Source organism: Corvus cornix, chromosome 3 (genome assembly GCF_000738735.6).
Source record: "Corvus cornix cornix isolate S_Up_H32 chromosome 3, ASM73873v5, whole genome shotgun sequence".
In the NCBI taxonomy this organism is placed as follows: Eukaryota; Metazoa; Chordata; class Aves; order Passeriformes; family Corvidae; genus Corvus; species Corvus cornix.
The window spans coordinates 25,365,355-25,380,642 of NC_047056.1; positions in this window are offsets into that span (position 1 = coordinate 25,365,355).

The window sequence follows — 15,288 nt, forward strand, 5'->3', positions numbered from 1 at the left end:
CAGAACTGGAACTGTCTGCACTCAAGGGAGGACCTTGCTTTTGCTCTCTTAGTGGAAATGGGTGTGTGTATTTGGGGGTGTTTGCACTCTTAGGGGTGGGTTTATATCCTCTAAAATAAGCAAGTTGCAAGGCTGCTCTATGGAGATGCACAACACAATTTCTCAGCAAGAGCCCAAGGCAGATTATGCCAGGCCATTTCACAAGATGTTGGAGTGCTGATACATGGTGTGCATGGGCACCTTTTACATGTATCACACACACCTACTTGCCTGGAAGCAAATCAGTAACTCCCTACACCAAAGCTTGCATTTGTTTGCTCTTATTAGAGGTGGAATGGTGCCTGAGGGAGGACCACAGGCATTCCATTACTTGGGATCACTGCCTGAGCAAAATGGAAAGGCTGCTAAAAATAAGCAACATTTGCTCATTGGTATAAATAACAAAAGCAAGAGAGAAAGAAAAACAGAAAGAGAACAAGATGAAAATGAAAACTGGCCCCAGACCAGGCCTTGCAGAATGACTAGTCACCTCCTCATTGCCAATTCTCTCACCATCTCCACTATGGGCAAGATACTTTCCACTGCCAAGTGCCCTCAGCTTCTTTCCTGTAAGGACCATCACTTGCAGATTCACAGTGGGCCTGAGCATAGGAGATGGATCCCACAGCACCTCACAAAATACCACTGTGATCCCTGCAGTAGCTTGTGAAGTATTTGGTTTATCTCTATATTGTTTATTAAGGGTATTATGAAGGGGGTGGGAAAGGGAAAAAGTTGCTCTTCCATAAGGCTATCATCACTAAAAACTTTATCCTCTCCTTATTAAAATAGAAATAACTTTTGGATTCCCATTTTTTAACAGAATTCCTGAGCAAATCATTCCCAGAGCACCTTTGGCTGCCTATTCTCAAGTACTAAGGTTGAGAAAGCTAAGCCTATCTATACTTGGAGGAAAATAAGGATCGGGCTAATTAAAAATTCACCCTCTCCCTCTATTCCTAAGAGCACTGTACACCCCCATGGCACCAGACATTTCAGGGTGAGCTGTCTTTTTACTGGAGAGTTTAAAGCAGAGTATGCTTCTGGTTACTTCTCCTTTCAGTGTCTCCCCAATAAAAAGGAATAACAATTGGAAACCAGCTCCCAAAGTAGCACACTCCATTTTTCCTCTGCTTCTATTTAACGTATTCTATTGTAATAAAGTGCACACACACACTAATCTATTAGCCCTACAATTAAACAAATAATGGTATTAACAACTCCCACCCACCGCCTTAAGCAGGTTTAGCTGGGAGAGCAGAAGCAGCTGTCTTTGCCCTGCGTCTCTGCGAGAGGTCACCATCCTGCAGCAGGATCAGCTGATCCTCCTGGATAAACTCCTGAGCAAGTATAGTGTACAGGCTGCAGCATGATCACAAACCACCTCCAATTTCAGTTTACTCTGGCAGTAAACTCCTACAAAAATAAGGGAGGAAACCTAAGGCTGGTAACTGTTTCATTTCTTAGTATCAGATAAATCCACCTTTGATTACATTTCAAAGTCCCAAAAAACGGAACAGTCAAGAGGTTTGTAAAAATGATCTAGGTTGCCGTGAACATGAATTCTTGTGCTGAAAAAGGTCACTAGCATAACCACTGAAATACCCTGCTAAAATAAGAGTTACAAGAGGTCCTCTAAAGTTTATTCAGGCATGTGTAGACTTTGAACATTTTCAAAACTAGCTAGCTCTATGAAATTAAGCTATTTTCAAACTTAGGACTAGGACAAGTTTGGGTATCTCCATATGGCCCCCAACAGTGCTGCAATATCCAAGCTATCATAGCTACCACATGAAATCTCAGTAGTAAAGAAGATAAGAGGACAAGGTTCTGACTCAAGTGAGAGATATTTTTTTCACATCAGACCAACAGATGATTGACTCAGAAGCTATCAATGTCTTTTTGGCATCCAAAGTGGAGACACACATACTTACAGTGGACTTGCTTACTGGTAAATATAGAGAAAACAGCAGGTGGTTACAGTTAAGTTGCTGGTGCACAGATTTCACACTGTCAGATTCACATGAAACAGAGAAAGATGTCAGTTTTGAGTAATGGTGTGAATGAGAAGAGTGCTGAACAGTAGATATACCTTGAAAGCAGCAAAATAATACAAAAGGAATGCCATGGTCTCCACAGTGCAGGGAGTGTGTGCAACAGAAGATTAAAAAAGGAGGGCAGGATTTATTATGCTTTGTCTAGAGTGTTAGGTAAGGCATGTGAGGCTGAGAGGTGTGGGAAGACTAAAACAATGAAGAACTTTCAAAAGGAGAATGATTTGTGATATCTGCAAGGGGGTTGTTTTACAATGCTTGAACCACATTTAACGTAGCTGCAACACCACAAAGTCCTGGTATAGGTGCATCACACTGACAAGGGAGGATCTCCTCTTGTGGCTTTCACCACACTTGTCCCAGCCTCCTACGTTCGGTTTGCTGACACAGCTCCAGGTAGCCTCAAGACATCAAACCCTAACACAACCATCCTGTGCACACTTCTCATGCCACCCTTCCAAACACCACAGGCAAGGCCTGTTCCTCTCGGTCACATTTGTAATTGTAGGCACTCCCCTGCAGCTAAGGTAAATTCAGAGCAGGTATATCTGTACACAGACAAGCAGGATCTGGTGTCTATCCTGTAAATCCTGCCTAAAGTCATCCTCTAAAACTTCCATGGCACATTTTCAAACTGTCTTATTTAAATGATCCAGGAACACTGAGAGCATGAGAGAAGAGGAGAGGGAGTAGGACAAGGCTGGCGCACATGGCAAGGGCAGGCATGGAGCCAGCCAGCTCCCTCAGGGCAGGGGAGGCAGCCCTGCTCACAGCAGGCACACTCAAAGCCACTCTCCCCACTATTCCTGTCACAGGCCACTCCTGAAGCCACTCTCCCAGCTATTCCTGTCCCAGGCCACTCCGCAGACCCCCTGCCAGCCTCTGGAGGAGGGCACAGGCACATGATAAGGATAAGCAGGAGCTGAAACGAGATGGCACCAAATGAATTTCCCTCTGCATGACCTATGCAGTAGATTTTCTGGCATCTAAATAAGCACAAAGAGAAACCCACTGGAGTAAGCAGGGCCCTGCGTCAGCAAAACACCATTTCTCACATGAAACACTTTGGCTGGCAGAGCTGCGACGGTGGGGATTACTCACTGTTTCCAACACCATACCACATGTTTAAGAGGTGATTATGAAGGGACAGGCAGAGCATTCATCTCATTTTCCTTTCTTCTTTCTTTAAAATAATTTCGAGTGTACGGTTTCTGCCCTCAAAAAATCAATTCAGAGAGAGGGAGTCCACTAGTTTATTACCAGGCAACAATTCTACTATGGAACACACTGTGGATGACCAAAAAGCAAATATAATGACATCATCACAAGCATCAAGAAAGTAAAAACTGAACAAGAAAAGGATTTATCTTCAGCTAGCCTAAAGTAAATAGTTCAGTCAAGCAAAGAAAAATAAATCTTGACAATTGCATTCATTTAAGAATTAAGGAAAATACATCTGAAAACCAAGGTCACCAAATCTGACCTTCTGTATTGTCCAGCCAATGAAATTTCCTCCACTTACATTTTTGTCCATAGCTTTTACTTGCTGCAACTTTTTATTAAATATTTCAGCAAACAAAAGGAAATAGCAAAACCAGAAGGGAGGCAGGACAGTCTTTTTCAGGGAAAGTGGAAACTAATTCAGAAAAGTGGGTCAAAGGAAATGCTGAAAAATACAAATCCATCCTACAGTTTAACTAAAGTCAGAAAGTACTAGTCTACACACAGTTATTGTAGCACTTAGTAGATAGCCCAAATTTGCCCTGGAAATTAATAGAGATAAAGTAGAACAGTCACCCAATAAGGGCAAATAGGCCAGCATTTGGGACTCAGGAAAAGGCTATGCTAATAATATAGTGGCAAACACATGTATTTGCCACAGATCATACAAGTCCCTTTCTACCCATTTTGAGTAGAAACCCATTTTCTGTTTATCCACTAAAGGTTCGTGTTAAAGAATGGTGCCTGACAGAGAGTAAGGGCAGGAGGGGGCTGGAGGTCAGGAGAAGCTCCAGTGACAAACCATCAGCTTTTAGATAAGGTTAATGGTGGCTCTAGTTGCATTACAAGGGAGAAAAGCACTGGAAGTAAGAAGCCCTCCCTCACAGCAGGATTAAGAGAGATTGTAAACAACAGGGAATTATGCATCTGCATAGTCTTCATCGAGAAAAAAGCAGCTAAACCAGGAGAAAAGAGGAGTAAGAGCGTGGTACCAGAAGGAAGTAGGGGAAGGGGGTCAAGGGTGCGGAGCCAGGAGAGTGCCTCTGGGAGAGGTTCTCAGCGGCTCCAGCAATGCCTCCTACAGTCAGGTGGCTGCTTTGAGCCAGGCTCTTCTGGGAGCCCTGCGAGCAGCAGGAGGTGCACTCCAGAGGTGGGGAGCCCCGCCAGAGACCACTTGGTCCAGCTAACTCTGTGATGCTCCACGGCCACGTCTTACACCATCTTTCTCCCTCATGGCAAATTTCATCAAGAAAATGTTTACGGCAAATAAAACCTTTGAAGGGAAACCACAAATATTGTTGTCAGCAGCCGTCAGACCTGTGTCCTGTTTTATAACTACAAGTGCAAAGTAAATGAGAGGTGATTTGGCAATGGTGTGAAGAGGCTGTCCCTCTGAAACTCCCACCTTTGTCTCCATTTCAGGCCATGCTGTGCCTCGTATTTTACCTTCAAACAGCTAACTGGCAGAGAAGTCCATGACGTAAGCTAGTAACTACACAAAATTAGCTCTAACCAAGTGTGAATTCATTTGTTCCTTTCTATTTGCTCTCCCTTGTTCAAACATAAAATTTGGTACGAGTCAGCATATTTCACCACATTTAAGATTATAATAATACTGGCAAAGACAGGGAAAAAATATCACTAATGCAAAGGATGAACAAAAATCCAGCCTAGGGACGATCATGGCAGCAGAGAAATTCAATATACTTGAACTCTTGTACTACTTTACTGCCATTTCCATTTTCTAGTTCTAGTCTAGCATTTCTAATTTAAAAAAAAAAAAATTTAAATTGGAATTTCTTCCTATGAAGGATTTAAAAAAAAGGAAAAATAAAAAACCACCACCCACCCATGAAACTAACCATTCTCCACAATGATTTGTGGAATAAGACTTTCTTTGCAAGATTTAAGTACCTCCATATGATTAATATAAAAATAAACACCACTTGCCAAATAAATCTGGACTGATCTAATCTAACAGCATCTAACCACTCTACATGTTTCCCTATTGTTATACCCCTATGGAATGACTTTGCTAGCCCCCCCGAAACCTCTTGCTTCCTGTACCTCCTGCATCTCAAAGGCATGCAAATGAATCCTTAACAGTTTTTCCCTTTCTTTGACACATACAACTTACTTTTTTTTTTTTTTTTAACAGGCTAGAAACAAACAGATTGTATTTATTTACATTGTGATAGTCTCCAAAGGCTCCATCCAGCACAGTGGTGAGAGCAAAGAACCAATCATTAAAGCAAGACCAGAGTTCAGGCAGCAGCAATTGATGCTTGGAGCTCAACACTGAGAAAATTTCAGATGTGAGTACGCACAAAGCAGAGAATTGTTCACTGGACTCCAGCAGCACTGCAAGTTATAATCATTTCCTCCACTAAAATTTTTGGTATTTCAAGTATGGGAATGTATTTCCTCTTAACTTGGGTTTCTACCCTTTACATTGTCATAAAACCTGGTTTCCAACACCTCCGTCAGTGTATATGAGGTATTGTGACAACCAGGAACAACCCCTATTCCCAGTCCCATAAATCTATGTGGGTAGGCCAAGAGTTATTAGAACAAAGCCAAAAAAACACAGAGCCAAATGGAAGTGTGGCTTCTTGACTTAGGCAAGATAAAAGAATTAAAAAGCCAAGGGCAGCATTTTCAAATATAAAGGTAAACAATAGGCCTCTAAGTCTGTACTGAGACACACTAATTTAAACCCCAACCCTCTTCAGGAATCCATTTCAGTTAAAAGAGGACCATTTTAGATTAATAAGTTTAAATGTCAGGCAACATACCTGTGAAGCAGTCTGCAAACTTAACAGCAGAGCACAGCACATAGTTCCAAGAGGACTGAACAACACAGGAAACTACGGGGTTGGCCAAGATATCCTTGTGCCCCTTGCGATACAATTACTCTGAGCAAGCACAGGGTGCATTAAGTTGTCTCTGTCCAAACTTACTGCAATAATCAGGCTACACACCCCTTGCTGCACAAAGCACATCCCTCCATCTGTCTGAGTAACCACAGTATCACTTTTTTTTCCTGGATGTGTGATAGAGCTTCTGAAAATGCATCATTTCAGGACAGAATGAAAAATAAACAGCAAGGCTGGCTATAGCACAAACAAACTGCCCCTCCTCATCTCCACATCATCGCGCTTGGCTCTAAAAGGTGATGGTTACAACAGCAAGAGCTGTCAATGGTTAGTTTTTCCATGGGGTTTACCTACTGGGGATCTTTAAAAAAATAAATCCAGGCTTCAGGTGAGGATGCCAAACAGTGTCAGTGATGTTAGGCAGGGGTCACTGAAGTGGTCTTTTCACACTTAAAAGAATTTAAGTTTGCATTTGTATTGAAGGAGAGAGAAGGTAGGAAAGTCACACCTGAAAAAAGTTTAATTCTGAATTTTGGGGCCAGGAGATGTCTACCAGGTGAATAAAAAAAGACCTCTCCCCTTCTGTAATCAATCAAAATAGATATTTCAGAAAGAGTGGGCACTCCCAGATGTTCTGAACCACCTGCAAATTTCTAAACATACCTAGGCTGAGCTTTAATCAGATGGCCAGCAGAGACAATCATCCCTCTCTTGCAGTTCACTGTGTGGCCTTAAATAAATCACTTGCATATGGTCAGCATTAGAGAAGAAGAAAGTTTTCTGCTCCTTTTCATATAGGGGCATTGCAGGGAGGGCAGGGAACAGAGTTGATACTGCTTTATTTATAGGGAATCTTCACTTTCTCAATTTTGGGAAGATATTTTTAAATATACCACAAAAGGCAAGTGAGGGAGAAAGGGGAATTTTCGGTACCTGGTGACATTCCAAAATAACAAAAATATATGAGAAAATATTTGAAGAAAAGCTTTCATTAGAGAAAATTAGGGACTGTCATAGCTCAGAAAGAATAGAAACAGTCATCCAAGAGCTTGACAGAACATGAAATGTTCCTCTCCCTTGCCTTTGAAGGTCACCTTTATTCTTGGTGAGATTCTCTCTCTGCAGAAAGCGTGAGAGAAGAAAAACGCTTCACATGTGTCTGCAGAGCTTTTGTACAGAACTAAGTTTCCCATGAGGTTACCTCGTTTCTCGTCCCACTTACCAGCTATTGATACTTCTCTCATGTCCAGAAACCAATTAATTTATATCAGCAGGATGGGGATGTGTCTATAACCTGAGCTAACTCGCCAAAGATGAGTCTGCATGTAGGTTTGCTTTTAGGCACCACTGCTTCAACTATGCAGCACCAAGGGTGGATAAAAAAAACCAAAACAAAACAAGCTGGGTGAAGTGCAAGGTACATCTGGATCACAAAATGAAATTGGATTTTCTGGGGCCCCTTTCCCTGCACCCCCAGCCTCAGGCCCTACAGACAAGCATGAACTGCAGTACAAAGCACAGTTGGCAGCTAATTTGGATTTAGCCATTTCACACTTGCAAGCCAGAGATTCAAAGCCAAATACCAGGGCCCCCTCCTACTTTCCAACACAGAAACAATTTAAAACAGATCTAACACCTAAGTAGTACTGATTTGGTTATCTTCAAAATCCCCATTGTTCTGTTTAAAGAGCATATCCTCCTAGAATAGCCTCCTTTTGATAAACAACTCCTTCTGCGTGTCAGCCAAACAACAGTTTTGGTCTTTATCACAAGTGGACCAGCAGCAGAAACAGTGTGTGGCAAAGTGGGGGAGGAGGGAGTTTTAGCTGAAAATAGAGTTCATTGTCAGCTGGACTTTAGACTCAGGTTTTTAAATAGGTTTTGGAATGTGGATATGAAGCAGTTAAAAGAACCCTACCTCTAGCCCTTAAAGGAAAAAACCCTTATTCACACACTTAAAAATCGTAGTAGAACCTCAGGTAACAGGGTCATTTGTCTGTTGTACACAAAAGCTTCTTGTGTAAGAAGGTAAAATAAAAGGAAAAAAGGTAAAATAAAGGAAAAAAAAATATTAGTTCCTCAGGAAACAAACAAACAACAAACAAAAAATTCTTAAATAGAAATATGCAACACCAAATAAGCCGTTTGAAAAAACACATTATGAAATTTAAATACTTTTTAAAACCCATAAAAACAGGTACATAATTTTCAAAGGTTGCATAGGCTAGAGATTTCTGTGCCTTGTACAGTTAGTGGAAAACAAATAAAATTGCTAGAAATTATTCGTATTTTCTTGCATTCCGGATACGCACATGGAGGAATGTGACTGTTTCTGAAGTGTTTATTTTATGAAAAATATTGACTCTTTTCAGTAATATATTATTGCATTATTCTATAATGACACTATGTAGTTAGATTGTATATTTTGCTTCAAATATCCCCTCAGCATGGCTGAAAATAGTTTTACTTCTTCAGTTCCTAGGATTAGTTGACATATGGATGTGATATGCACAATCAAAAATCTGCCACACAAAAAAATCTTAGTTTGTGTGTTCGATGAAGAGCAAGCTATCCTAAGAAAGCTGATTGTCTAAAAGATGATGTGACTGACTGTAGTAATCACCAACATATGCGGGAAATGGGAAAATTGGAAAAAAAGTACACCTAAACACAAAAAGTAATGACCAGAGCAAAACACAGCCTGGAAACCATGCAGCTCCTGCAAAGTCCATATGCCTTGTTAGCAACCGCATAAAATGGTCTTGTAGCTAGAGGCAGCATTCCTACCAAAGTCTTGCATTAAAAAACGCTCTTAGGTCCAGAAGCTGCCAGAGAAACCCCATCACTTTGTTCTAAAATGCTTGGTGGAAAGCTGTAAGTGGCCTAAACAACACCAACTTCAACATCTTGGGCAGTGCTATCTCCTGTTGGGGCTGACAGCACACCCGGGCCGCGGGGTGACCCCGCTCGCACAAACAGGCAAGGCCTCGGATAAGGCGGCCGGGTTTGCAAAACACCGGCGCTCCGTGCCTGCTCTCTGGGCTTCCCACAGATAGAGCATCTGGGCAGCGTTAACTGTGGCATTCTGTAAACACTGGCTGGATGCTGATAGAGCCTAACACAGGCAACAAAGTGACCGGGGAACACTGCTCGCCTCTGTTCTGCTGGTAATCGAACCGCGTAGCCAGATGTTGTGCTGTGGAAATGAGCTCTGGAAGTAGTTAAAGAAGTGTTTACAGCACAGTTTGCAAAAGATAAGGAGACAAGATGCTCTTCAAAAGTCAGGGAAATCTGTCTGAGCATAATGTTATTTCCTCCTGTTCAACCAAGGGATACAGATACTTCAAACCAGCTTGAGCCAGAAATTCACGCTGGCTTTTTGGCAAATTTCCAGTGGCTAGCAAGACTGGCTAGCAAAGTTTTGGTCCACTAACATCATATGGCAAAGCTCACGCCTGGCCAAAGAGGTGACAGAAGTTCTCAAAAATCTTACATATAAGGCAATAAACTTTCCAGGTCTTTCCATTACCATTTAAATAGGCCAACCAGCTTTATGCACATACATATATGCAAATCATCAAATAGGATGGGAAAAACTTGGAATATAATTGTTGTGCAATTGACAGGAAGGAATTAATGTTGATTTTCTTTTTACTAACAAGATCTTCTAGATCTTGGTGGTAAAACATTCCATCAATTGCATTTTCTAAAGAAACAGAAGTCAATTCCATTCATTCAAGGCTCCTTACTCAGAAATGACTGGCAGCAAGGATTTACAATTGTTAAACTGATCTTCCTCCCATTTGTGATCATCTAACTACCTTGTAAGAACTACAGTAATTGCTGCTACAAAAGAACAGCTGTTTTAAATGCATTTTGGCTAGCCTTTGCTACAGTTCAGAAGGTTGAATGGAGGAGGATGACCTTTTCCTGTGATCAGTCTCCAGAAGTTCTGCCTGGACTGCTGACAAACACTCAGCCATAATAGGAGAGCCTACTCTGTGCATCTCAGTGAAAATTTCATAAGTTATAAAACTCATCAAGGGAAAATAAGTAACTCTTACAACAATGCTTCCCTAGAAATCACCTATTATAGTAATGACAGTTGGCATTTAATGTTTATCATACATTCAACTGCAAGAAAAGAGATACAAACTATCTAGTCTTGCAGAGACTTTTTGTTTTCATAAGTTTGGGGGGTTGAGATGGGGTTTTTTACTTGGTATTTGCTTGTTGTTTTGTTGGGGCTTTTTTTAACTGAAATAACCTATGTTCAAATAAAGCATATGGTTGTTTTCTATGTAAAGAAAGATAAATGCTTTCCATCTTTTAAAGTCAGCTGCAACAGAAGGAAGTTTGAAGACAAAAAAATAAAAGGGGGGGTGGAGAAAAGCAATAGATTTCTTTTTAAGGAGAAGTAATGAACTTACACAGTAAAGGAAAGATTTAAATTTAAGGACTTTGAGCAACACTGCTGGAAAAAACCCAGTCTGTGCATTCATGCCATTGTACTCCAGACAGAAAAACATACTAGCAATTATATGCAGAAATGTCATTGAGGAAAACTGTATTATGGAATTAAACAGAGATGAAAATTAGCAGCAAACTAAAGGTGGAGCATAACAGAATCCAGTTTTGGACCTAGGGATCTGACAACATGCTCTGAATATTCAGAATACAAGGTCAGGATCCTCAAGAGTACTATGAAGAGAACCTAGGCTCATTTCAATGACACAGAGCAACTCCTTTAAGGAAACCAAATCACATGCAGAACTGTAGCATCATCAAGTAGGACAAGGGGTTACAGCAAAAAGAGTACCCTGTTCTCAATGCTCCTTGGTCCAGCTCCTACAAAATAAATATTTTCCTACCATTTCCCTTACTTTTCCTTTTAACAAATTTACAAATGCTTGTGAAAAGGAAACATGAGATTGCATCTGGTTTGTCTACGGCGCCATTTGTTGCTATATGGAGACTACTTGGAAAAGTTGATGAGTGGTAAGTTGGTGCAAGATATTAATAGAGAAACAATAGACATATTTCTCTCAGTGTTGTGCTTAACCCTTTAGTACTCACATCTTGGTTTCTCCCTCTTGTCTGGGAGGCCCAAGCACAGGATAATGATTACATCTCCCTGCACAAGCTGCTTTCCCCTCCAAAACATTAGCAAATGTCTCCTTTTTACTTCCATGAGCACAGTGTATGTAAAATTATTTTTGGAAGCAGGGGAAGCAACTCACTGAAATGTTATTTTTTTCCTTATTCACTCCTTTAGAAGAACTGAACAATATCCTTTAATAAAAAGGATGATTTGCATGATCAGCACAAGTCAAACACCATAAAATTTATTTTTTCCTGAAAGTATAGGTAGAGAATGAAGATATTTAAAGGAAAAAACTCTGCCCCTGATACCCACTGAGCAGCAAGCTGAAGCATGCAAACCACTAAGTACTTACTGTAAAGATAAAACTTTATTGAATGCAAAGAGCACCCCTTCAAGAGCCTTTAATAAAGGAGAAAAAAAAAGGACACATAAAAATGATTTGCAGTTTCCCAATGAACACACCAATTTACTTAATTAAATATTGCTTTCAAAGTTGCAGTCACAATAGCTCTTGTCCCCTGCCAGTTGCAGTAAGAAAGATACATTGAACAAGGATGTCAGCTGAATACTAGCATTGATGTTAATGCCAACTGTCCAAAGCCTTGCCAAGTTCCTGACGTTTAGAGCAAGGACTCCCTCATTTTTAGCTCTTCTTAAGGCTTTGTCAAAGTACTGAAATTCTAGAAGCCAAATTCTGTGCATTTTGTAGAGACATACAAGACCTTATATTTTCAAACAGGAGAAGATCCTTTACCATCCGGAGGTTTTTTTTAATGGAAATAATTTGAAAGTTATTTTCATTTTCATGGCTGGCTACCATATCTTTGTCCCACATTTCATTACATTTAAGCTCACTTTGTGAGTGTGCTAATATTTTGATTCAGATTAGCAAAAAAATCCAAAGAAAGTCTTCCCTCCTGAAAAACACCAGTCATCCTCTGAAATTAATTTCAAACATTCAAATCACTATAGCTTGACATCTTTTTTTCCTTGCTTTCTCATTTCAGCACAGGACATGGAAACTCAGATGCATTTCATTAAGTATTTCTGTAGTCTTGCCTGCACCCTCAATTAACTGCAGTTTACTGATTTTTAGGAGAAGAAATTGTTGTTGTAGTTGTTTTCTCCAAAACCAAGTCAGTTTTGAGAAATATTGTCATTCATTGGGCAAGTCATTGGGCATCAGGATTGAAAGGTAAGATCACACAAAGAGCAGTGAGAACAGTGAAGACAAACCTTTTATTTTTTTTTTTTTTAACCTGCTCCACTTTGTCCTTTTTCAATTTCAGTGACAGAGGCATAAAAAGCAGCAGCAAGGTTTGACCAGTGACACTGGGAGCAATGCAGGATATACACACCTATGGAACCTATTCAGTTACCGCCATACTTGGTATCAGCTTCCACTCGTCCGAAACAGAAATCACATTGATGGCATTTCTCGTAAGTGGGTGCCTTAGCCCAGACTCTTGGTGAGGCCAGTCTTGGTCGTTGCAGACTTTTAAGGTGAGATGCATAAATCATCGGTCACTGACACTGCCTAATCACTCTCTGTTGTCAGCTTCATTCCAGAGGCAACTGCATTTAACTCTGACATACTGAAGACACGCGGCTAAGATTCACATCTTCTCAGACTTTAGTGAATGGAATTTTGGTGTTTTCTCCTTGACATTCTCAATATCCACTCTGGCACTGTCATTCTGTCCAAAGCCACATGAATAGAGAGCGTACACAAAGCAAAAAAACCTTTGCCCTTCTAAAGTTGTATTCAAGGACTCTTCCTTTCCCTCTTTTTATTTTTTAAGAAATCATTAGTTAGTTGTACTTTAAGATCTAATACCAGACAAGTGACTTTATTATTTGCTTGGGCATAAGCAACATTATTTTATATTGTAAGATCTAATCCATATTTGGAAATTTATATTTTAGGACACATCACTTGTAACTTTTTAAAGAAAATAGGAGTAGTGACCTCCTAAAAATCATGATGTGTCAAGACTGTTTTATAGACAATTATATTTTAGTTTAACACAAACACATACTATGTCCAGTAATAACCCAACATTAATAAAAGGAAGTTTTAAAAAGCCCCAAATCTAGTCCCGAATTCCTATGACACAAACACATTTAAACATATTTAAAACAGTATTTCCACTCATTTGAAGTAGTAGCTTATCCTCTTAGTCTTATTATCTGCCTTGGAGTTAGTTTTTTAAGCAAAGTTAGGGCCTTCAATTCCAAATGATTAATCTAAATGCTATCTCAGGATTGGAACGAATGTCACTGTGGTACAGAGGGATGGGAGGGGAGAGAAAAAAAAATCTGTCACTCTTCAGACAGACTGTCTTCAGAAGGAGCAGAGAGTGCTGAACACCTTGCAAGCCTGGGTTCTGCGTTTTAATTAAATTACAAAAGTCATTTTACTCAGAACACAAAAAACAATAACTGAATATCTTCATGATTCCCTAGTGCATAACTTGCACATTGCATGTTCCTTCCATTGCTTTGTCCAGGCCTCCAAATCCTCAGAGAGACTCTTGCACCATTTCTTGAGGCATTTGTCCCAATATTTCAATGGCAAACCAAATAAGAGGCAGAGAATAAAAGGGACTATAAAAGCAGAGGGTGATTCTCTCTGTTGTGTAACATCACAGCTTGAAATTACAATGAAATCAGTCAGTCATACAGAAAAAAAGCAAACTTATAAATCACATTGCATGTAAAAATGCTTCATATTTTTAAAGTACTCCTCATATGCCAGTGAACTCATGAGCCAGTTTTAAGTGACTCCCACGACGAAATTTTGCCCACAGAACCAAAGCAGCTGGATGAACAAATGTGGGAATGAAGGACCAAGTGTTAAGTCTTTGAACTTACAGATGTGAGCTTGGTGCCATCAGCAGTCTGAGCATCATCTGGTAGGTATATTGGGGTCTCTTTACTGCTGTGTTTTTGCCTCTTTCCTGCAATGATGACTAACATCTGACTGATATATTATTTTACAACGAGAAACAGAAATCATTCTCATCCTGATTGCCCAGCTAACATACCCACTGCTCAAATCATCTTTTTGCATCTAGAGTTCCTTCTATTATTTTCTGCCAGCAACTAAGAGACCATTTCTATGTTTCTCTTTTACAAGCAGAAGTCGTTCCGTAAGTCATCAAATCTGGAGTTTTTTTCCTCTGAGATCTACATACAACTCAACACATCCTCATATCTGGCATGGCACCATTTATTCAATCCTGGAAAAAAACTGCCCTTCTCTGCACACTGAAACAGAGAAAGACTAAAAAGCATGTTTTCGGTACAGTGCCATTGGTCTCTATAACTAACTTAAAGAGTACTCATGTGCCCCAAGCACTGTTGACATGCAATCCAACTGCACTGTGCAACATGCTGGAAGGCAGCAGCTAACTGCACAGGCGTGGAGAAAAAGTGCAGTGACTCAGGACAAAAGCCCAGCTCTCCCAGAAAATGCTGGGTGCTCTTGAATGTTTGTACAGAGCAGGCAAACCTTTTCTACTTGGTTGTTTCCAAGGACACGTCAGATGGCCTCATGCCACGGCAGAAGCCAGAATTTTGTTCCTCTTCTTCCAAAGGGTAAAAGGCCTGAATCAACCACTGGTACAGGTCCTGAAATCCCAAGGAATCTGTAGTTTTTCAAGCCTAAAACCGAGAGGATTTCAGGGAGCAGTGGTGTCTTCACACACAGTTTTGAAACAAGGAAAAACCCCTAGCTCTTTCAGTATAAGCTGCTCTTGAGAGCTCTACATTGTGCTACAGCTTCTCATTCATCCTTCTTGTTTTTATCAAGTGAGGATGACTAATGTGCTATTGTGATGCACTTTTCTCAGAAATGTGGCCAACTGAGGCTGCTTCCACTCCAGTTCCACGGATGTTTAACATTAAAAAGGAGTGCTCAGGCAGGCAATGGGTAAGTCATTATACCCCTCTTTAAAACAACAGGCCTTATGCATAAACCATGCTCTCATGC